The sequence below is a fragment of the Lissotriton helveticus genome, chromosome 4_1 (genome assembly GCF_964261635.1).
Source record: "Lissotriton helveticus chromosome 4_1, aLisHel1.1, whole genome shotgun sequence".
Taxonomy (NCBI): domain Eukaryota; kingdom Metazoa; phylum Chordata; class Amphibia; order Caudata; family Salamandridae; genus Lissotriton; species Lissotriton helveticus.
Window position 1 is genome coordinate 554724365 of NC_136063.1, and position 25248 is coordinate 554749612.

At 45.7% G+C, this 25248-nt stretch overlaps 1 protein-coding gene across 4 annotated transcripts in view; it reads right to left on the minus strand.

The window, feature by feature from the left end:
* The window catches only part of KCNB2 (potassium voltage-gated channel subfamily B member 2), a 1207953-nt gene that overhangs the window by 696114 nt on the left and 486591 nt on the right, over positions 1–25248 (minus strand). For all 4 annotated transcript variants that reach the window (XM_078687150.1, XM_078687151.1, XM_078687152.1 and 1 more), the window contains one exon: positions 23092–23237. The gene's annotated coding sequence lies outside the window, so the exon portion shown is untranslated. The remainder of the gene's footprint in view (positions 1–23091; positions 23238–25248) is intronic.

Genomic DNA, 25248 nt, shown 5'->3' on the forward strand with positions numbered 1-25248 from the left:
ACCTGCGCTGCCGATATGAGTTTGTCGAGGTCTCCTGTGAATGCCAGATGCCCGTAATTGAAGGCCGGAATTAGTTTAGCCTTTAGGACCTTCAGCATGGGTTCCGCTGTGGGGCTGGTTAAGCGTTGGCTGAGGCGTCTCATTGATAAGAGTACGCTCTTGGTTTTGGCAGTTAGATGTTTTACTTGAGTTGCAGATGTTGCCCTCTTATGCAGCCAGACCCCAAGCTGTGGTAGTGCCAATTTGAAGATCACCCAAGGTCCAGCACGCTTGTTTTTGTGAGGATATCTGCAGAATACCATTATCTTTGTTTTACTCTGGTTGACTGTTAAATGATTTTCCTTGTTGTACTTCCCCAGCTCTTTTAGTGCTCTTTGAAGGCCCACCCTTGTGTGATCCATCACTACAGTGTCATCTGCGTACTGAAGAATTGCAAGTCTTACCGTTCCCACTTTAGGTGGAACTAGACTTGCCTCTTTCAGGGCTCCCCCCATGTCAGCTGTGTAGAGATTGAATAGTAGGGGGGCTAAAACACAGCCCTGCTTCAGGCCGTTGTTGGTTTGCACTCTTGCAGATAACGCTGTGGGGCTTAACTTAACTTGTACCCAGGTCCCCTCATAAAGGGATATGATGGCTTTCAGTAGCTTTGATGGAACTCCCCAACCTGACAGTTTTCCCCAGAGTTTTCCCCGTCCACTCTATCAAAAGCTGTGCTATAGTCGATGAAACAGCAATACAGTGGCATATGCCTGTCTTTCACTGCACGTTTTGAGAGGTAGGACAGGGTCATGATGTTGTCAATGGTTGCACTGTTGGCCCTGAAGCCGGTCTGATAGAATGGTAGTATTTCGTTGTTGTTTGCCCAGTCCTCTAATTCCCTCAATAATAGTTTAGCATAGGCTTTGGCTACAACATCCAGCAGGGCCACTAACCTATAGTTGGCAGGATTGGAGTGGTCACCTTTCTTGTGGATGGGAAAAAGGATTGAGCCTTTCCATGTTTGTGGGAGTAATGCTGTTGAGTATGTGTAATTATAAAGAGGGGTGATAATTAAGGAAAAGAATGATTGAGCTGTTTTGAATACCAGGCTGGTATGCCGTTTGGGCCTGGCGCCCCATCTTTCCTCATATTCTTTATTTCCCTTGTTATTTCAGATTCTGTGAAGCCTTTGCCCCCAGGTGTCATTGTTCCTGCTTTGTCTATGTTCTCGGGGAGAGTATCTGTGTCGATCTTTGTTTCCCAGGTGTTCTTAGGAGGGGCTTGCTCTGAAGTTGGTGCTTCTTTATTATATAAGCCCCTTACATACACTTCCCATTCGTAGCTTCCAATATTGTTCGCCTTGCCTCTGGGCTGAGAGCTCAGGTGGTTTATGTACCTCCATAATTTGGCGTTGTTCTTTTCCTTTAACAGGGCAAATACTGTGAGCCATTTTTGTTCCATTTCTATCCTCTTGTGTTTGCCTACTTCCCTCCTGTAGGCAGCTCTCAGTGTTCTTATGTTGGCCCCCTCTTCCGGTGAGCCTTTGTTTTTCCTTTTCCTTAGTGCCTTCTTTAGGGCGCCTTTGCGTTGTCTCATGCTTTTTGGTATCTGTTTTGCCTTGCAGGATGGTCTTTTTCTGCCTTGCTCGTTACCCAGCTTCTGTCACAGGTCATCCGTTAGTGCTTCCCAGTGCCCAAGAGTGTCGTGGTTAATCTCCCACAGTCCTCTCACTTCCTGCGTTGCTGCCCACTCCTGCATTTTCCCCTCAAGTTTGATTGTCCATTTTATTCTTTTGATGGCTCTATATTGTTCCTCCCCTATGGTTTCTCCCATCAATTTCTGGAGCTCTGCTGTTTCCATTCCTTTATCGAATGTGGCACATAAAGGCCTATGATCGCTTTCTCCTCTATCATCGACCTGAAATTCTTTCAATTTGTCAGCCAATTTCTCGTTGGTTAAAATGTAGTCGATGGTAGATATGTTTCGGAATGATGGTTTTGGGCACCAAGAGGGTGAGCGTGATTTCATCGTAAGGTGGGTTGATTTGAATTTAAACATTTTGAGAAGGCTGAGCAGTGGACACGCCTTGTGCCCTTTCTTCGGTGTGCTGGAAGCTCCTTCCAGATTTCTCAGATTGAAATCCCCTGCGACGATTACATGGAAATGTTCATATTTTAGGATTATATCTTCCAGCGTGTTGGTGAAAGATTCAATGTGGCGGCTGTCATTGCAGGGTTGATATAACAGTTTATGAGCAGCAAGTTGAGCGGTCGGTAGCCTTCCCTTAAACCAGTGATCGTCATTGCTTGCATGTCTGAGGAATTTACGCTTATTTCTGTCGTTCTAAGTTTGTGCGCATGACTTATGAAGATGGAAAGACCCCCAGATGGGCGTCCAAAGATGTTTCTTCTTATTGCATTTTGCCGATGTTCGTGGAAGCCCTCTAGGGGGGTTGATGTCATTGACCAGGTTTCTTGGCAGCATATTATATCCCCTTTAGCGAGGTAGTCCTGTACTTCTTTGTTCCCTACTTTTTTGTTTAACCCTGCAATGTTCCATGATATAAGGGTTAATTCTTGAGGGGAGTTAGGTTTTTGCCCTTTGTATTGGTCTGCCCGCACCAACTATGCCCTTCCTTCGTTGTTGAGTACTAGAGTTTGGCTAGGATTGCTGAAGCCAATTGGCCCCGCTTGCAGCCTGTTTTGGTTGACCAATTAGTACTTGACGCAGATTGTTGCTTTGAAGGACAGAAATGTTTATGGGAATAATAAGGCGTTCATTGATGTGTTCCCCATGTTTTCTATTATTGCTGGTACCTTTCAGAATGGATGTAACTCCATGGCCCCTATTTTGAGGTTTAAGCACAAAGGGATAGTTTGGTTGTTTAGGTTCTGATGCATCAATGCCCCAACTTGCAAGTTGTTGCGCTTCTCCCAGAACAGCCCGTTGGAGTGCTTGATCCTTGAAGCCCAGTATCGTTGAGTCACCGTGGCTGTCACCTGGTGATCTTTTGAACTTAACCCACTCTATGTTTTCCGATGTTATCTGGCACAGGGAATTGATGTGGGCAAAAAGCCGGAGAATGTTATTTCTGTTTAGGATGTCATGGGGGCCTTCCATGTGGTACCTGGGAGTTAGCAAGACCTCATAAAATGTGGGTGATTCCTCTGGATTTTTCGTTTGTGTGGGTCCCTCGTTACACTGGTTGCATGCTCTCAAGCTGTGGGGAGGGTTAATCGGTGATCGCCAGTGTTGTTCGATTTCCGCCCTGTTGTTGGTTCCCCTCCTGCTCGCTGTGCGTTTTTGCTCCAATGGCCATGATGTAATTTGTTCTGTGGTGCCTTTGGGATCCCCTTGTTCCAAAAGGTCGCTGGGCCTTAATTGTGTGGATGCGTCCTCCTTGCCCCTTCCAGCCCTGTTGGGTATCACCTGTGCGGCGATTGATGGTAGCCCTACTGGGTATGATGGTAGCTCTTGAGTCGTCTGGTTCTCCTGATCCTCTTGAACGGAGTCTTGTTGCGGCGCGCCGTCTCTTGCCTTTCTTTGTCCATTTCTTTTTCTATCAATGAACATTCATTCTTAGGCTTCCGTTTGAAATTAAAAATCGGATAGGATGGCAATGAGTTTCTTGTCTCATTAGCTCTATGACTATTCTGTATTATTGGCAGAATGGATCTGCGTTTCAATTTTGCTTTCTTCTGCTGTTTCTTCAGTTTTTTCTTCTCCCTTCGTGTTAAAGGGGCTTCTGTTCTAACTCCTGTTTCCCCTTCCATGGGCGCTTTTGGCCCTTCGATTCCCTTCGTGGCTGGACTTGCTGACATTTCTTTTACCTCCCTATTTGCCGGGGCGGCCAGAAACTCCGGGTTATTGGATTCATTTTCTCTGGTTTTGATTTCCAATTCCCACTTTTGGCTGTGTTCTCCATTGGTCGTCACTTTATGATTGCCCTCTGCTGTTGATTCAATCGTTTTTTTATTATTTGGTGATGTACCTCTGCTTTTGGTTAGGGCCACTATGTCCCCCAGTATTACGGGCAGTTCTGCCCACTTCTCTATTATCTCAGCACATGTGCTTGTGCGAGCTGTGATGGCCTGATTATGCTTGATGGTTGCCTCCAGTTTCTCCAACTTGCGGCCCTGATTCCCCAAGCATTGGGCTATTGTTTGAAGTAGGTCAACTTGGACCTCCATTTTAGTTGCCTGCCATATCAGGGCCTTGGCGATTGACTTTTGCGCTTCTCTGATGGTTATCAAATGGGGGGTGTCTTCTTGTTCAACTAGGTCCTTTTGGCCTGATGGTGAGAGCATTCTTGGTCGATCTATGGCATTGTTGGTTGCCTCAACCCCTCTGCCGATGAGCTTGGGGGTGAGGTCCAAGGTCCTTTCAATTGTTCGCTCTAGTTTTTGTAGGAATGAGTCGGTGAGATCTCCTGTCTCTGGCGACTCAAATTGCTGACGCTCATTTGCAGTGACCGTTATACTTGTTCCTAGAAAGGGTTGCTGGCTGGTGCAGTGCGCATATTTATCCTCGATCACTTCTGGCTTGACAGGCATTTCCTCCTCCTGGTGCCAGTGGATCAGGGCTTTCGTTGAAGGTGGGCTTTGTGTCTCTGCAGCTGGCCTCCTTGAGATCCCTACCGCTGCTATGTGCTGCTCTTGTTTATCTGCGATATCCCACCTTGAAGCGATGTCGCTGATCCATTCATTTTGTATTTTGCTGTGCACCACAGCATCCCCCACTTCGCATCCGCTTGAGGGGCCTCCCTGACCCCCTGGTTCCTGCACTTGTGCCCGATCCTGATCTCCTTCTTCGGGCCTCAAATAGCTTCCTCCTCCAGATGAGGGTTTGCAGATGGGTCGCTCATTTGTCCCTTGATCATGCCACGGTGAACGAGGATTACACTCTGTGGTCTCAGGGTGCTCTGCTGCCCCCCCCCACTGGCATTCCTGGCATTCCTGGCAGTGGCAGTGGTGAATTGCCCGGCGTCTGGAAATAGTGAGTAATGAGTCCTTGGTGGGGGGGTTGTGGTGGGGGGCTCACTGAGTGAGGTTCTTGTCTAGAGTGCTGGGCTGCGCTTCTTGTAACCCTTGTATAATTTTTGGGTTTATCTTCATCAGAGCCCGGCCTCCTTGGTTTAAACGAATTTTCCTTAGTCATTTTCCCAATTCCCACTTCCCAAGTTCTGGCAAAGCTCTGGCTCTGCCCTCCGCTTTCGCTTTCCGCTTTTGTCTTTTGGTGGTTTGGTGCCTGGAGCCGCAGTCCTTGACAAAAGTACCACTACACCACTACACTGCTTGTATTTCTATGCCATAAGCAGTGCCACTGATGTTTGTACTGTCCTTGGAATCTCGGCTCACTACTTGCAGCTTGCTGTGCGCTGTTCGCTGCTCTCTGATCTGCGCTCTGTTCTGATTCTTAAAATCCTAGTTTGTGTGGCAATTTGTGTAACTGCCGAGGTGATGCCCGGATTAGGCAGAGCATGCAACTGTGCGGAGCAGGGGAAGTGTAAGGCAGGAGTGGGGCACAAGTGGGGGCGCACTGCAGCACACAGGGAGTCTGCAGGCTGCACCAAACCAACTAGTTTTTATCACCCCCCCGCGGCCCCACCCGCTCTCTCCGCTCACCGCACACTTCTTTCCACGCTTCTGAGTGAGTCCTTGTGTGCTCTCTCCGGGTGCTCTCCGTTTTTCTCTCAGACCCCCCTGCTCTGCGGCCCTCTGCGTCCCACAACGGACCAACCGCAGATCACTACGGCAGGATTAGGTACAGCATTCGGCTCGTAGTTCTGCTGATGTCTGCAGGACTCCCTTTTTTCTCCTTGCGGTCAGCGGCGTGAGCTCCGCCGTCCGCTACCGTCCCGCTGCAGGTTCTTTTTCCTTTCCCTTTCACGCGCTCAGACGCTCTCCGCAAAACCTCAAGTGAGTTGTTTTCTCTACCTTTTCCCAAGGGGAGCTCTCCAAATCGTTCCCCAACAAACAGTCAACAGTCATGTCGGGCCTCACAGCTACCTGAAGAGTACCAGAGACTCGGTGGGAAGACATGGCTACCTCATAGGCTCTGAACCACTGACCAATGTCATCATTTTTGTAAACTCCTTTCACCACATCCTTGGGAATATACACTCTACTTTCTGTATGTACTGACGGTACACTGATACCGGTGGGAGAAGTAACTTCTAAACTTTTGGTTTTAAACTCCAACTCCCTCAAAACTTTTTCATGCTCAAACTGCATTTTCTTTTCCTCTATGTCTAACCTTCTATTTTCTAATTCCAGTTGCCTATTCACCTTGAACTTGGTCATCTCCATTTCATGCCTCATTGATCTCTCTCTCTGTCCTCCAACTCCTCTGGAGACAGACTTTTGTTAGAACCAATGCTACCTGCAGGGGAAGGTACTTTCCTTCGTCTTGGGCCCAATGGCTCTTCCTGTTGTACTTCTGCATGGTCATCCCCCTTCTCAATTTCATTGGTTTTCCTTGTTTCTACCCAGGCCCTCAGCGCCTTATAGAATTCTTCTTTCTTGGTGTACTCAACAGTGGAAACCTTACATTACTTCAGCTGCTTTACTTTGTAGCTTTCTAGCCTTTCTTCTTCCCATTCACACTCAATGGAGGCTATTGATTCTGTATCTGCCATGACAACTGAATCAGGCATCTTTCAAAAATAGAACAAAAATCCAAAATGGAATCTACCAAAAAGTATGTGGTAGCGTTATGGTCTGCATCATTAAGTAGTGTTCACCAGTCACTGTACATGAGTCACAAATGCAAATCCAAAACCCCTTCCGCTGACCAACAATGTTAGATTTGGGGGTCTCTAGTTGGCACAGGTAGGTACTTGTGACAAATAGGGACCCTCACCTCTAGTCAGGATAAGGGGATTACACTCCTAAAATAACCCCTGCTCACCCCCTTGGTAGCTTGGCACGAGCAGACAGGCTTTATCTCAGAGGCGTTGTGTTAAGCATTTGTGACCACATACAGTAACCCAGTAACAACACTACAAATGGACACCACACAAGGTTTTTATATCAAAAATAAGTATACTTTATATAGCGTTACCACAAGACCATAAACGGCAAAAATACATAATACTTGTTACTTTAAGATGGTAGATTACTCTTAGTTCAGTTCTTAGATGCAACACTTTGCGTCAATGTACCTTAGGTTGCATTGTGCTTCCACGAGAAGTAATGTCGAAGCGAGGGAAATGGGCCAAAGTTCAGGTGCAAAGAAATAAAGACATGAAGATCTTCCAGATGCGGTACGCTTCTCCGGGGATGCGAGAAGTTCTCGGTTCAATGCGTGGACTACAGCGGCGACACCCTGACAATGCGACGGCAGCAGCTTCAGCGGCAACACTCTTCTCCCACGATGCGTGAATCTTCCGCTCGATGCGACAACTACAGCGGCGACATCCACGATGCGACGGCAGCAGCTCCGACGGCGGCGCTCTTCTCAGGGATGCGAGGTGCTCTTCTTTGATGCGGTGCAGTCCAAAAGTTCCAGCAGCGACACCGTCCTTCGGAGTTGCGACGGCAGGCACAGCGACATGCTCTGACCTCGTTGCGAGATTCTTCTCTTGATGCGGGGCAATGCAACAGCTACAGCGGCGACACCCTCCTTCGGAGTTGCGACGGCAGCAGCAGCGCTGGAGACACACTTCCTTTTCGTTGCGGCACGCTTCTCTCCGATGCGGTGCAGTGCGACAGTTCCAGCGGCGACACCCTCCTTCGGAGTTGCGACAGCAGGCACAGTTACGACGACACGCTTCTTCTCGATGAGTCACGCTTCCAGCTCCTTGCGACACGCAGTTCCTTAGAAGGCCCAAAACAGCATCAGGTACTGCCAAAAGAACTCTGGGGAGCTGGAGGGGGGGGGGGGAGTGAAGTCTGTTGTCCCTGAGACTTTAGCAGGAGGCAATCTCTTTTCCAAGCCCTTGGAGATCCTTCACAAGTTGAAAGCAAAGCACACAAAGTTCCTTTCTCCTTCCTTTGGCAGTAAGGCAACCACTGCAGGTCAATCCCCCAAGCAGCACTTCAGCTTGGGAATAATCTCTCCTCAGTTTCTTCAGGTTCATCTCCTCAGTAAGGGTTTCTTCTTGTATTCCAAAAGTGATCTAATTTCATGGGATCAGGGTCTCAATATTTATAACCCAAAATCGTTTGTTCTCTGAGGGGAGAGGGGACTTTGCCCAGTCCAAACCAGTTCTGAAGCACTCTGTTTACCAGACTTCTCCTTTCCTTTCACAGTGCAGGGCAGGCACATCAGACGCCCCACAGGAGGTGGAGCCAGCATTGTTGAAGGCAAGTACAGTCCTGGAGCGTTTTGTTTACAGGACTCCTTCTCTTCTTTCAGTGTGCAGGGCAGAGACATCAGCCGCTCCCCAGGAGGTGGAGCCAGCATTGTGGAAGGCAGACACAGCCCTATTCAAGGTTCAGTTGCAACTCCTCCCTCCCATCTAGATGCAGATCTCTCTATTCACCACTGGGCTGACTCAGCCTGTCTCTTGGAATCCCCCAGTCCTGTCACTTGCAAAACCAGGCAAAGGAATACACAACCTAGCAGAGGCAGGTTTGAATGGTTAGACAAGAAAATACATACTTTTTAAAAGTGGTATTTGCAAACAAAGAATGTTAAAACCAACTTCACTAAAAGATGTATTTTATCATTCTGCGTTCAGGCATACTAAACTCGAATTTCTACCATGTTCTCTGAGACAGTTAGGATTATAAACATGTAATAATCTAACAGCCCATTCTGGCCTATGAAGAACAGTTAGCCTTGCAATAGTGAAAAACGAAATGGTTGTAATTCACTATTAGGACATGCTACACACACCAGGGCTTGTCCTACCTTATACTTACAATGCACCATGCCCTGGGGGCTACCATAGGGGTGACTGATATGAAGAAAAGGTAAGGTTTAGGGACTGGCAAGTGGGTGCACTTGCCCAGTCAGCATGACAGTATCAGACTGCACGCAGGCTCTGCAATGGCAGACCTTAGACACATTTTACAAGGCTGCTTCAGTGGGTGGCACAACCAGTGCTGCAAGCCCACCAGCAGCATTTGGATTTACACGCCCCGGGCACACTCAGTGCCCTAGACTAGGGTCTGATAAGTAAACCAAATAGCCAAACATGGAACCACTGATTGATATATCAATTTACAATAGGGAGCACTTGCACTGTGGCGCTGGATAGCAGTGGCACAGTGCCCAAAGCATCTAACACCAGCAAAAATACATGAGGCAACAGCAAAAATGGAAGGGAGACCCACGTGAATGGTGCCAGGTCTAACATATATATATACAGCCAACAGGTGAGCTCTACTAGCAGGGGGGGCGGAGCTTCCAGCCTATTAATGAAAAGGACGCAGGAAATGGACAATTCTTTGAAGCTGCTCGTGCAATGATGGGCGCTGAGGAAGGCTCCATGCCGAAATGCATTCGCCCGCCAGCATTGCTTTGTCTGCCTCAATAAAGCTGGTTCTTCTCTGAGTTCCCCTCTGGCCTCCGACCATTTCTTTGTGAATGGGTGTTTCTTCATTTATTTGCTCCAGCCAGAGGAGTATTCCGGATGGCCCTGCTGCACAAGTCAACCTGGACAACAACTGGCACACTATCGCTTTCGTAGCGATGTCATGGCTCGGGGTACCGAGAGGTCCAGTGTTCACCTCCCAGCTCAGAACGGCACCGTTGGAGCGAGGTAATTTACCTCCATTAGGACGCTATGCGTAATGGCTGTCCCTGCCGAATTGCTCACCTGAATTTCGAGGTAGCAGCGGACCGAGGGGACCCAAGGAGGAGCTGGTGGACTTGGGCAGATTCCAGCGCGCAACCTCATTACCTACCTGCATTATCTGGATGTGTCTCCTGTCATTCAAACAGCATTCCACATGCCGCCGACCCAGTTTCACTTAGTCCGTGCATTCTGGGAGTTGCAGTTCGGACAATTTACACGTCAGCCAACAGGTGAGCTCTACTAGCAGGGGGGCGGAGCTTCCAGCCTATTAATGAAAAGGACGCAGGAAATGGACAATTCTTTGAAGCTGCTGGTGCAATGATGGGCGCTGAGGAAGGCTCCATGCCGAAATGCATTCGCCCGCCAGCATTCCTTTGTCTGCCTCAATAAAGCTGGTTCTTCTCTGAGTTCCCCTCTGGCCTCCGACCATTTCTTTGTGGATGGGTGTTTCTTCATTTATTTGCTCCAGCCAGAGGAGTATTCTGGATGGCCCTGCTGCACAAGTCAACCTGGACAACAACTGGCACACTATCGCTTTCGTAGCAATGTCATGGCTCGGGGTATCGAGAGGTCCAGTGTTCACCTCCCAGCTCAGAACGGCACCAGTGGAGCGAGGTAATTTACCTCCATTAGGACGCTATGCGTAATGGCTGTCCCTGCCGAATTGCTCACCTGAATTTCGAGGTAGCAGCGGACCGAGGGGACCCAAGGAGGAGCTGGTGGACTTGGGCAGATTCCAGCGCACAACCTCATTACCTACCTGCATTATCTGGATGTGTCTCCTGTCATTCAAACAGCATTCCACATGCCGCCGACCCAGTTTCACTTAGTCCGTGCATTCTGGGAGTTGCAGTTTGGAGAATTTACACGACAGCCAACAGGTGAGCTCTACTAGCAGGGGGGCGGAGCTTCCAGCCTATTAATGAAAAGGACGCAGGAAATGGACAATTCTTTGAAGCTGCTGGTGCAATGATGGGCGCAGAGGAAGGCTCCATGCCGAAATGCATTCGCCCGCCAGCATTGCTTTGTCTGCCTCAATGAAGCTGGTTCTTCTCTGAGTTCCCCTCTGGCCTCCGACCATTTCTTTGTGGATGGGTGTTTCTTCATTTATTTTCTCCATCCAGAGGAGTATTCCGGATGGCCCTGCTGCACAAGTCAACCTGGACAACAACTGGCACACTATCGCTTTCGTAGCGATGTCATGGCTCGGGGTACCGAGAGGTCCAGTGTTCACCTCCCAGCTCAGAACGGCACCGGTGGAGCGAGGTAATTTACCTCCATTAGGATGCTATGCGTAATGGCTGTCCCTGCCGAATTGCTCACCTGAATTTCGAGGTAGCAGCGGACCGAGGGGAAACAAGGAGGAGCTGGTGGACTTATGCAGATTTCAGCGCGCAACCTCATTACCTACCTGCATTATCTGGATGTGTCTCTTGTCATTCAAACAGCATTCCACACGCCGCCGACCCAGTTTCACTTAGTCCGTGCATTCTGGGAGCTGCAGTTCGGACAATTTACACGACAGCCAACAGGTGAGCTCTACTAGCAGGGGGCGTAGCTTCCAGCCTATTAATGAAAAGGACGCAGGAAATGGACAATTCTTTGAAGCTGATCGTGCAATGATGGGCGCTGAGGAAGGCTCCATGCCGAAATGCATTGGCCCGCCAGCATTGCTTTGTCTGCCTCAATAAAGCTGGTTCTTCTCTGAGTTCCCTTCTGGCCTCCGTCCATTTCTTTGTGGATGGGTGTTTCTTCATTTATTTCTTCAGCCAGAGGAGTATTCCGGATGGCCCTGCTGCACAAGTCAACCTGGACAACAACTGGCACACTATCGCTTTCGTAGCGATGTCATGGCTCGGGGTACCGAGAGGTCCAGTGTTCACCTTCCAGCTCAGAACGGCACTGGTGAAGCGAGGTAATTTACCTCCATTAGGACGCTATGCGTAATGGCTGTCCCTGCCGAATTGCTCACCTGAATTTCGAGGTAGCAGCGGACCGAGGGGACACAAGGAGGAGCTGGTGGACTTGGGCAGATTCCAGCGCGCAACCTCATTACCTACCTGCATTATCTGGATGTGTCTCTTCTCATTCAAACAGCATTCCACACACCGCCGACCCAGTTTCACTTAGTCCGTGCATTCTGGGAGTTGCAGTTCGGACAATTCACACGACAGCCAACAGGTGAGCTCTACTAGCAGGGGGGCGGAGCTTCCAACCTATTAATGAAAAGGACGCAGGAAATGGACAATTCTTTGAAGCTGCTCGTGCAATGATGGGCGCTGAGGAAGGCTCCATGCCGAAATGCATTCGCCCGCCAGCATTGCTTTGTCTGCCTCAATAAAGCTGGTTCTTCTCTGAGTTCCCCTCTGGCCTCCAAACATTTCTTTGTGGATGGGTGTTTCTTCATATATATATATTGGCAACTTTTTCTCTTTTGTCCTGAGAGCGTGTATTAACTTTGGATGTTTGGTGACAATTAAATACCGGAGCAACTCCGACGGCGCGCACGCCACCTTTCTTGGGTCGTGGGGATCCAGAAGGAGTAACTATCGGTTGGATATATATATATATATATATATATTCCAACAACGATTTCCGAAGAAAACCAAAAAAGCCGCCACTCCAGTCACTCGTAGTTTTGTAGACAAAATTAATTTATTCTTAAATCCATTTCAGCGTTTTGACACAGCAAAACCAACGCGTTTCGGTAGCTCCTTCTACCTTGTTCACGGTTGCTAACCACTGTTTGCTGATTGTTATTTAAAAAAAGGAGATCCCTCCCACAACAATCACATGATTGACCTAGTTCCTGTCACCATGATAGGAATTCTGGGATTTGTAGTTCATATTATACATTTCCCCCACAGTTATTTACATTATACTTTTGGTTATTGACATTCATTTCATGCACAATAAATTCGTTTGGAGTGCTTATAGTTAATTTTACTATTTGTTTCCCTCACTCACAATGATAAATTTAAATGTGGGAGCTGTTTGAATCAATGTCCACACAAATAACATTTCCTTACCGCCCTCCAGTGGGCCTATGTGATAGTTTGTGTCCTATCAATGGTGCATGTCCATTATTTGATTGATTCTGATTGTGTAGGATATGGGATAAGCATTTAAGGAGTAAATTGAGAAGTTCATGTTTAGTCTGTTGTTATATGTGTATGTACAGTTCTTCCGACAGATTCAGTCCAAAAGGAGTCATTGTACGAAAGTTCAAAATGTGGCGCGACTCTTTTTGTCGCAACAGTTTTTCTCGATGGCCACCTCTTTCTGACAAAGACATTGTTTCCAGTCCCAAGAATTTCAGTAATTTCCAGTTGCCATTATGGTGTGTCTCCATGTGTTTGGCCACTGCGTTTCCTCTGTCTTTATTCTCTGTGGCCCGTACATGTTCCAATATGCGTTTTTTAATTCACAAATTGTGCTCCCTATATAGCGGAGCTGGCAAGGACATTCTATCATGTAGATGGTATATTGACTCTTGCATGTTATTAATTCTCTTATTTTCCACACTTTTTTGTTTGCCATTGTTATTTCTTTAGTTGGTTTAGCAATTTCACACACTTTGCAGTTGTAACATTTCGTGAATCCTGTTTTTTGTAACCACGTGTTTTTTTTCTTTTTGGTAATGAAGTGGCTGTGCACAAGTTGATCTTTTAAGTTTTTTGCTCGCCTGTATGTTACCACTGGATGTTGCCCCATTTGTTGTCCTATTATTGGGTCTAGTTGCAGAATCCTTCAATTGTTTCTCAGTATTTGTGTTATCTTTTTCGATTCCTGACTGTAATCTAGGATTAATCTGATTGGTTCATCTGAATTTTTTAGTTCCTCTTTCGGTTTCAAACATTCCTGCCTTTGTTTCTGGTTCGCTCTCTCCCAGCACTTGTCAATCAATTTTTTACCATATTTTCTTTTCTGAAAACGTTTGATGGTTGCTGCACTGTGCTTTTCCCATTCTTCTTTCTCACTGCAGATACGTTTTATCCGGAGGAATTCTCCGTATGGAATGCTTGTGATTAAAGCAGGTTGGTGGAAGCTGGTAGCTTCCAAAGTAGCATTTGTTGCTGTGACCTTTCGGTGTAAAGTTGTTTCTACCCGATTATTCTTCACATACACCTCTGTATCTAGGAAAGTTATTCTATCTTTGCAGATCTCTCTATTCACCACTGGGCTGACTCAGCCTGTCTCTTGGTATCCCCCAGCCCAGTCACTTGCAAAACCAGGCAAAGGAATACACAACCTAGCAGAGGCAGGTTTGAATGGTTGGACAAGAAAATACCTACTTTTTAAAAGTGGTATTTGCAAACAAAGAATGTTAAAACCAACTTCACTAAAAGATGTATTTTATCATTCTGCGTTAAGGCATACTAAACTCGAATTTCTACCATGTTCTCTGAGACAGTTAGAATTATAAACATGTAATAATCTAACAGCCCATTCTGGCCTATGAAGAACAGTTAGCCTTGCAATAGTGAAAAACGAAATGGTTGTAATTCACTATTAGGACATGCTACACACACCAGGGCTTGTCCTACCTTATACTTACAATGCACCATGCCCTGGGGCCTACCATAGGGGTGACTGATATGAAGAAAAGGTAAGGTTTAGGGACTGGCAAGTGGGTGCACTTGCCCAGTCAGCATGACAGTATCAGACTGCACGCAGGCTCTGCAATGGCAGACCTTAGACACATTTTACAAGGCTGCTTCAGTGGGTGGCACAACCAGTGCTGCAAGCCCACCAGCAGCATTTGGATTTACACGCCCCGGGCACACTCAGTGCCCTAGACTAGGGTCTGATAAGTAAACCAAATAGCCAAACATGGAACCACTGATTGATATATCAATTTACAATAGGGAGCACTTGCACTGTGGCGCTGGATAGCAGTGGCACAGTGCCCAAAGCATCTAACACCAGCAAAAATACATGAGGCAACAGCAAAAATGGAAGGGAGACCCACGTGAATGGTGCCAGGTCTAACATATATATACAGCCAACAGGTGAGCTCTACTAGCAGGGGGGGCGGAGCTTCCAGCCTATTAATGAAAAGGACGCAGGAAACGGACAATTCTTTGAAGCTGCTCGTGCAATGGTGGGCGCTGAGGAAGGCTCCATGCCGAAATGCATTCGCCCGCCAGCATTGCTTTGTCTGCCTCAATAAAGCTGGTTCTTCTCTGAGTTCCCCTCTGGCCTCCGACCATTTCTTTGTGGATGGGTGTTTCTTCATTTATTTGCTCCAGCCAGAGGAGTATTCCGGATGGCCCTGCTGCACAAGTCAACCTGGACAACAACTGGCACACTATCGCTTTCGTAGCGATGTCATGGCTCGGGGTACCGAGAGGTCCAGTGTTCACCTCCCAGCTCAGAACGGCACCGTTGGAGCGAGGTAATTTACCTCCATTAGGACGCTATGCGTAATTGCTGTTCCTGCCGAATTGCTCACCTGAATTTCGAGGTAGCAGCGGACCGAGGGGACCCAAGGAGGAGCTGGTGGACTTGGGCAGATTCCAGCGCGCACCCTCATTACCTACCTGCATTATCTGGATGTGTCTCCTGTCATTCAAAGAGCATTCCACACGCCGCCGACCCAGTTTCACTTAGTCCGTGCATTCTGGGAGTTGCAGTTCGGACAATTTACACGGCAGCCAACAGGTGAGCTCTACTAGCAGGGGGGCGGAGCTTCCAGCCTATTAATGAAAAGGACGCAGGAAATGGACAATTCTTTAAAGCTGCTCGTGCAATGATGGGCGCTGAGGAAGGCTCCATGCCGAAATGCATTCGCCCGCCAGCATTGCTTTGTCTGCCTCAATAAAGCTGGTTCTTCTCTGAGTTCCCCTCTGGCCTCCGACCATTTCTTTGTGGATGGGTGTTTCTTCATTTATTTGCTCCAGCCACAGGAGTATTCTGGATGTCCCTGCTGCACAAGTCAACCTGGACAACAACTGGCACACTATCGCTTTCGTAGCGATGTCATGGCTCGGGGTATCGAGAGGTCCAGTGTTCACCTCCCAGCTCAGAACGGCACCGGTGGAGCGGGGTAATTTACCTCCATTAGGACGCTATGCGTAATGGCTGTCCCTGCCGAATTGCTCACCTGAATTTCGAGATAGCAGCGGACCGAGGGGACACAAGGAGGAGCTGGTGGACTTGGGCAGATTCCAGCGCACAACCTCATTACCTACCTGCATTATCTGGATGTGTCTCCTGTCATTCAAACAGCATTCCACACGCCGCCGACCCAGTTTCACTTAGTCCGTGCATTCTGGGAGTTGCAGTTTGGAGAATTTACACGACAGCCAACAGGTGAGCTCTACTAGCAGGGGGGCGGAGCTTCCAGCCTATTAATGAAAAGGACGCAGGAAATGGACAATTCTTTGAAGTTGCTCGTGCAATGATGGGCGCAGAGGAAGGCTCCATGCCGAAATGCATTCGCCCGCCAGCATTGCTTTGTCTGCCTCAATGAAGCTGGTTCTTCTCTGAGTTCCCCTCTGGCCTTCGACCATTTCTTTGTGGATGGGTGTTTCTTCATTTATTTTCTCCATCCAGAGGAGTATTCCGGATGGCCCTGCTGCACAAGTCAACCTGGACAACAACTGGCACACTATCGCTTTCGTAGCGATGTCATGGCTCGGGGTACCGAGAGGTCCAGTGTTCACCTCCCAGCTCAGAACGGCACCGGTGGAGCGAGGTAATTTACCTCCATTAGGACGCTATGCGTAATGGCTGTCCCTGCCGAATTGCTCACCTGAATTTCGAGGTAGCAGCGGACCGAGGGGAAACAAGGAGGAGCTGGTGGACTTATGCAGATTCCAGCGCGCAACCTCATTACCTACCTGCATTATCTGGATGTGTCTCTTGTCATTCAAACAGCATTCCACACGCCGCCGACCCAGTTTCACTTAGTCCGTGCATTCTGGGAGCTGCAGTTCGGACAATTTACACGACAGCCAACAGGTGAGCTCTACTAGCAGGGGGGCGTAGCTTCCAGCCTATTAATGAAAAGGACGCAGGAAATGGACAATTCTTTGAAGCTGCTCGTGCAATGATGGGCGCTGAGGAAGGCTCCATGCCGAAATGCATTTGCCCGCCAGCATTGCTTTGTCTGCCTCAATAAAGCTGGTTCTTCTCTGAGTTCCCCTCTGGCCTCCGTCCATTTCTTTGTGGATGGGTGTTTCTTCATTTATTTTCTTCAGCCAGAGGAGTATTCCGGATGGCCCTGCTGCACAAGTCAACCTGGACAACAACTGGCACACTATCGCTTTCGTAGCGATGTCATGGCTCGGGGTACCGAGAGGTCCAGTGTTCACCTTCCAGCTCAGAACGGCACCGGTGGAACGAGGTAATTTACCTCCATTAGGACGCTATGCGTAATGGCTGTCCCTGCCGAATTGCTCACCTGAATTTCGAGGTAGCAGCGGACCGAGGGGACACAAGGAGGAGCTGGTGGACTTGGACAGATTCCAGCGCGCAACCTCATTACCTACCTGCATTATCTGGATGTGTCTCTTCTCATTCAAACAGCATTCCACACACCGCCGACCCAGTTTCACTTAGTCCGTGCATTCTGGGAGTTACAGTTCGGACAATTCACACGACAGCCAACAGGTGAGCTCTACTAGCAGGGGGGCGGAGCTTCCAGCCTATTAATGAAAGGGACGCAGGAAATGGACAATTCTTTGAAGCTGCTCGTGCAATGATGGGCGCTGAGGAAGGCTCCATGCCGAAATGCATTCGCCCGCCAGCATTGCTTTGTCTGCCTCAATAAAGCTGGTTCTTCTCTGAGTTCCCCTCTGGCCTCCGACCATTTCTTTGTGGATGGGTGTTTCTTCATATATATATATTGGCAACTTTTGTCCTGAGAGCGTGTATTAACTTTGGATGTTTGGTGACAATTAAATACCGGAGCAACTCCGCCGGCGCGCATGCCACCTTTCTTGGGTCGTGGGGATCCAGAAGGAGTAACTATCGGTTGGATATATATATATATATATATATATATATATATATATATATATATATATATATATATATATATATATATATATATATATATATTCCAACAACGATTTCCGAAGAAAACCAACAAAGTCGCCACTCCAGTCACTCGTAGTTTTGTAGACAAAATTAATTTATTCTTAAATCCATTTCAGCGTTTTGACACAGCAAAACCAACGCGTTTCGGTAGCTCCTTCTACCTTGTTCACGGTTGCTAACCACTGTTTGCTGATTGTTATTTAAAAAAAGGAGATCCCTCCCACAACAATCACATGATTGACCTAGTTCCTGTCACCATGATAAGAATTCTGGGATTTGTAGTTCATATTATACATTTCCCCCACAGTTATTTACATGATACTTTTGGTTATTGACATTCATTTCATGCACAATAAATTCGTTTGGAGTGCTTATAGTTAATTTTACTATTTGTTTCCCTCACTCACAATGATACATTTAAATGTGGGAGCTGTTTGAATCAATGTCCACACAAATAACATTTCCTTACTGCCCTCCAGTGGGCCTACGTGATAGTTTGTGTCCTATCAATGGTGCATGTCCATTATTTGATTGATTCTGATTGTGTAGGATATGGGATAAGCATTTAAGGAGTAAATTGAGAAGTTCATGTTTCGTCTGTTGTTATATGTGTATGTACAGTTCTTCCGACAGATTCAGTCCAAAAGGAGTCATTGTACGAAAGTTCAAAATGTGGCGCGACTCTTTTTGTCGCAACAGTTTTTCTCGATGGCCACCTCTTTCTGACAAAGACATTGTTTCCAGTCCCAAGAATTTCAGTAATTTCCAGTTGCCATTATGGTGTGCCTCCATGTGTTTGGCCACTGCGTTTCCTCTTTCTTTATTCTCTGTGGCCCGTACATGTTCCAATATGCGTTTTTTAATTCACAAATTGTGCTCCCTATATAGCGGAGCTGGCAAGGACATTCTATCATGTAGATGGTATATTGACTCTTGCATGTTATTAATTCTCTTATTTTCCACACTTTTTTGTTTGCCATTGTTATTTCTTTAGTTGGTTTAGCAATTTCACACACTTTGCAGTTGTAACATTTCGTGAATCCTGTTTTTTGTAACCACATGTTTTTTTTCTTTTTGGTAATGAAGTGGCTGTGCACAAGTTGATCTTTTAAGTTTTTTGCCCGCCTGTATGTTACCACTGGATGTTGCCCCATTTGTTGTCCTATTATTGGGTCTAGTTGCAGAATCCTTCAATTGTTTCTCAGTATTTGTGTTATCTTTTTCGATTCCTGACTGTAATCTAGGATTAATCTGATTGGTTCATCTGAATTTTTTTGTTCCTCTTTCGGTTTCAAACATTCCTGCCTTTGTTTCTGGTTCGCTCTCTCCCAGCACTTGTCAATCAATTTTTTACCATATTTTCTTTTCTGAAAACGTTTGATGGTTGCTGCACTGTGCTTTTCCCATTCTTCTTTCTCACTGCAGATACGTTTTATCCGGAGGAATTCTCCGTATGGAATGCTTGTGATTAAAGCAGGTTGGTGGAAGCTGGTAGCTTCCAAAGTAGCAAACGTGAATTTTAAACCTGAGTGCTCTTGTTTAAGATATCAAAGTATTGCTGGAATTCTCTTTCAATTCCCTTCCATACAATGAATAGATCGTCTATAAATCTTTTCCAGGGGACTATGTGTTGGGTGAAGGTTGAATTCTCTCTGCTCCGTGCCACCTCCTCCTCCCACCAGCCCATCGCTATGCAAGCGTAGCTTGGGCTGAAGGAAAAGCCCATAGCAGCTCCATTTCGTTGACGGTTTGTGAAAAGCAAAGACAGAATAACTTTCCTAGATACAGAGGTGTATGTGAAGAATAATCGGGTAGAAACAACTTTACACCGAAAGGTCACAGCAACAAATGCTACTTTGGAAGCTACCAGCTTCCACCAACCTGCTTTAATCACGAGCATCCCATACGGAGAATTCCTCCGGATAAAACGTATCTGCAGTGAGAAAGAAGAATGGGAAAAGCACAGTGCAGCAGCCATCAAACGTTTTCAGAAAAGAAAATATGATAAAAAATTGATTGACAAGTGCTGGGAGAGAGCGAACGAGAAACAAAGGCAGGAATGTTTGAAACCCAAAGAGGAACAAAAAAATTCAGATGAACCAATCAGATTAATCCTGGATTACAGTCAGGAATCGAAAAAGATAACACAAATACTGAGAAAAAATTGGAGGATTCTGCAACTAGACCCAATAATAGGACAACAAATGGGGCAACATCCAGTGGTAACTTACAGGCGAGCAAAAAACGTAAAAGATCAACTTGTGCACAGCCACTTTATTACCAAAAAGAAAAAAACCACGTGGTTACAAAAAACAGGATTCACGAAATGTTATAACTGCAAAGTGTGTGAAAGTGCTAAACCAACTAAAGAAATAACAATGGCAAACAAAAAAGTGTGGAAAATAAGAGAATTAATAACATGCAAGAGTCAATATACCATCTACATGATAGAATGTCCTTGCCAGCTCCGCTATATAGGGAGCACAATTTGTGAATTAAAAAAACGCATATTGGAACATGTACGGGCCACAGTGAATAAAGACAGCGGAAACGCAGTGGCCAAACACATGAGACACACCATAATGGCAACTGGAAATTACTGAAATTCTTGGGACTGGAAACAATGTCTTTGTCAGAAAGAGGTGGCCATCGAGGAAAAATGTTGCGACAAAAAGAGTCGCGCCACATTTTGAACTTTCGTACAATGACTCCTTTTGGACTGAATCAGTCGGAAGAACTGTACATACAAATATAACAACAGACTAAACATGAACTTCTCAATTTACTCCTTAAATGCTTATCCCATATCCTACACAATCAGAATCAATCAAATAATGGACATGCACCATTGATAGTACACAAACGATCATGTAGGCCCACTGGAGGGCGGTAAGGAAATGTTATTTTTGTGGACATTGATTCAAACAGCTCCCACATTTAAATTTATCATTGTGAGTGAGGGAAACAAATAGTAAAATTAACTATAATCACTCCAAACGAATTTATTGTGCATGAAATGAATGTCAATAACCAAAAGTATAATGTAAATAACTGTGGGGGAAATGTATAATATGAACTACAAATCCCAGAATTCCTATCATGGTGACAGGAACTAGGTCAATCATGTGATTGTCGTGGGAGGGATCTCCTTTTTTTAAAATTACAATCAGCAAACAGTGGTTAGCAACCGTGAACAAGGTAGAAGGAGCTAACGAAACGCGTTGGTTTTGCTGTGTCAAAAGGCTGAAATGGATTTAAGAATAAATTAATTTTGTCTACAAAACTACGAGTGACTGGAGTGGCGGCTTTGTTGGTTTTCTTTGGAAATCGTTGTTGGAATAGGAAGCGGTTTGGTTCAACCGCAGAAAGCCACGCACCCACTGAGAAGCGCTAGATACGGGAAGCCCTGGAACCAACTCGTTGCATATATATATATATATATATATATATATATATATATATATATATATATATATATATATATATATATATATATCACAGTTCTCTTCCGTACATACGTTATAGGATGCCTCCTTAAAAATGGACCCAAGAATGGTGCAAAGACAATGTTTTTATTCCTCACCAGTCGCCATAACGCGTTTCAGCTCGCTTGAGCCTTGATCACATGACAATGGTAAGTGAAAAAAGTGCAATATTTAAAGTAAAAGTGCCCACTACAGCTTACATCACGTGTTGTCGCTTCTATGTGTATATATATATATATATATATTTTGCACTAAAAGAGGTTACAGGGACTTTATAGTTAGGCTCAGATTTTTCCCATACAAAACCAGTGAATTTCAGCAGCTGAGCTAATTATAACTTGTGCCCCTGCAATGCACTGTTTATGACCTCAAATATTACATCACTCATGACATGGTCAGTGACATCACTGATGACATTTCAAATTACATAAATGATGACATCATCTGGTGACTGGGACTGTTTTTTAAAAGTGTATGAGTGTGAAATATATATACCAAGGTGTATAGGTGAATCAGTGGGTGTATGAGTGCCTGTATCGATGATTCAGTGGGTGCATGACTGTCTGTATAAGTGAGTGATGGTCTCAGTGAATATATGGGTGAGTGACTCGTTGTGTGTATTTCTGTATCAGTGTGTCAGTGCATGTCTAAGTGGCTACATAGGTGTGTGAGTGGGTATATAAAAGGCTGAGTTGGTGAGTGATTGGTTGAGTACCTGTATGGTGTTCTGAGTGTCTGTGTGGGTGAGTGAGAAGGTGTGTGACTGCCTGTATGAGTGAGTAAATGGATGTTTCAGTGGTATATGGGTTAGTAACTGGGTATGTGAAAGGCAGAATAGGTGAGTGATGGGGTATATGAGTGACTGCAGGGGTGAATGAGTGAATGTGAGAGTGGCTGTATGGCTGAGTGTGTGCTTATGTCAGTGACTGTATAAGTGAGTGAGTATGCGTTAGTATATGTATTAATAAGTGAGTGTGTGTGTGTGTGTATCTGTATGGGTGAGTAGGTGGCTGTGTGATTGACTGTATGAGTGGGAGATAGAGCCCCAGAGACCCAAAATTGGCTTGGCGAGGGGGCTGCATTCCCCTGTTTTACTTCATGGCTGGGACCCTGTGGATGGGGTCTCCGGGGCCAAGATAGGCCTATAGAGGGCACAGCGTGCACCCCACTCCCCAATATATTTATATAATGAATCTTCCCCCAGATGAGGCCCAATCGAGGGATTAGTAAAAGCAAGCGCGGAAAACACACTTTTTTGTAATGTTCGCGCAGATTCTCTGCAGATCAGTGTGAAAAATGGGAAAAAAACTGTTGTGGCACTTGACGTTGTCCCCATGGGACCCCACCATGAGGCCTAGGAGTCTGGGTATTCCTACTCTGCCTCCTTGTCTTTTTCTAATGTTTTTTCTTGGGGTTAAGCTGAGCCTGAGTCCCAAGTTGACTGCCACTACTCCTGGTTGAATTAGTGACAGTCAATCAGATCTCATTTTGCGACCTGACAGATTTGCAGACCCTTTGCATCTCTGGAGATACATAAATCTTTCTTTTTTAATAACTCCAAAACTACTGAATGAATTTACACCAAATCACACAAGAAAACTTTCCGGACCAAGATCTAGCTTTTTTCATACGAAATTTGATGAAATTCCGTTCAGCTGTTCCGACAGTAGTCGTGTCTAAAATCTTTATGGGAAATTGCATGAGGAAAACACGTTTGGAATCCCCCCTTTTCTCATATATATATATATATGATAGGGTGACGTTGGTGAAAATAGAAAATCCAGAAGACCATAATACATACTATTTGAAAAATAAAAATGATTAAATCTGACTTACCAGAAGCACTAGCAGGAATGGGTATGGGCACCAAGGTTGTGTCTGTCTCATGGGCCATGGTAAGTGGTATCACAGCAGGATACGACTAATACAAGATGTCCTTTTCATCCTTTTCCGCATCCTCAGATTCTTTCATAGCCATGTCCCTCCATTGTGAGAAAAAAATATTATAACTGTGAATGGCTGACTACTAGGTTTGTAAAATGTCATGTAAACTTTTGTTCTTTAATAAATAACATTAGTGTGGTATTGTTTTTGAAACTTTTATGAATTGTTACATGTATCTAAATATGTGAAATATTTCTTTGTCTAGTGCTAAGGCTCAAGGCTCCTGAGAAGGAGAGCAGAGGAGACCACCATTGTGAGGAGGAAGAAGGAGTGGTAACTGGGACAAGTGGTAAGTCACTTTCCTTTCTCAATAACAACTATTCCATTTGTTAAGGCATTCTTTCATTTCTTACAAGCCTAGTTAACAATCTTTTATAAATTATCCAGCCTTCAATGTTCCTATCTCATCCTCTCTGGAATTAGTCCCAGTGCCCATTCACTTGCCATTAATCCCATTCCTTCTAGCCCAGTCAGCCAAATATTGCGAACCAATCTCTGTACATTTGATATTTATTCCACATTCTTTGTCTAAGTGACTACTTTTCATGGCTTGCATTACTATTCCATTTTTGTCTTCCATTAACCCTTCGACTAACCCTACTAGTACACGATGAATCTGTCACTCAGAAAGTTCATATCCACACCTTTACCTAGCCTAAGTCCTGTAATGTACCTTACCTTCCCCTTAAAATTACTTCATTGCCAAGGAAAAGGTTTTTGTGAACATTATTTGAGGTGTAGGGTGGGGAACTCAGGGAACAGGACGAGAGCAGTGCCATTGGGCTTTATGATGACATGCACTTAACTGTCCCAAAAACACATACTGATCTGGCAGGGTTGCTTTATTAATGTTACACATATACAGTAAGGTAAATTGTGATCCATTAATTTAATGTGCCATTTGAGTGGCAATACATAATTCATTTATTAAAACTAACAAACATTAAGTGTGCTGTGCAAGTGTCACCCCTTGAAATCAACTTTTCATCATGTTTATAAAAAGAACACATCTATTTTTGATTAAGTTAGTGGTTATGGTCAAGGGTTAATTCATACCTTGCACTGCTACTTCATTACATGAATTATGTATGGAAAGAATTGTGGCCCTTTGACCAATAATCACATTGAAAATATTCCAGTGGTCCTACAAGACCAGCAATGTTCTGCTAGTGTACAACTGTATATAATCAAGTATTTATGTTGAGTGCTACAATTAATGTTTTCTTTGGATCATAAACATACTCTTGCCGGAGGATCTTCCACAGAGGCTCACTCCCGGTGGGAGAGGGCTGTTTAGTTGCGCTTCCACAAAATGGAGAAACTGTTGTGGAGTACTAATGGCTGGTGTTCCTGGAGAAGGAGGAAGAAGTGGCAGCACTGGAGGATAAGGAAGGGGCAGCAGCCCCCATTGCCTCAGGTTGCCAGGTCGAGGGACCAGGGAAATGTTATTGCAGCCTCTTCAGGCAGTGAGGTTCCCAGCCCCACCTTCTATGAATCACCACTCCCACCATCTAATTATGACCTCCTCCATAAAATTGTTTAAGACTTGGAGGAACTGAAGAAGGGCTAGCATGCAATTCAAAGAGAATGAAGGCAGTGTAGGCCCATTTTATAATAGAGAGAGAGTTGGACTGTTGTGGGAGATAAGGGTAGGAACAGTTGGGGACAGTGTTGTTTAGTTGGACTGTTAGGAGTTTTAGGGTGCTGTTTTTAAGGGCAAGGAGTGGGCATGTGGTGGGAGAAGAGGGTGGTAAGGACAATAAAACAATCAATCAAGTCGCCTTTATATAGCACTGCTTGGTAATCATGAGGGTCCCCAGGTGCTTCCTGCAGGTCTCAGTTGAAGAGCCAGGTCTTGAGTTCCTTCCTGAAGCCGGTCAGCGAGGGTGTAGTGTGAAGGTGGAGGGGAGGGTGTTCTAGGCTTTGGTGGTGAGGTGGGAGAAGGACCGTCCTCTGGTGCGTCTGCAAGGTATGCGAGGGATCGTTGCGAGGGCAAGGTGTGCAGAACGGAGATTCCTGGTTGGTCAGTGGAAGTGCAGGTGGTGGTTT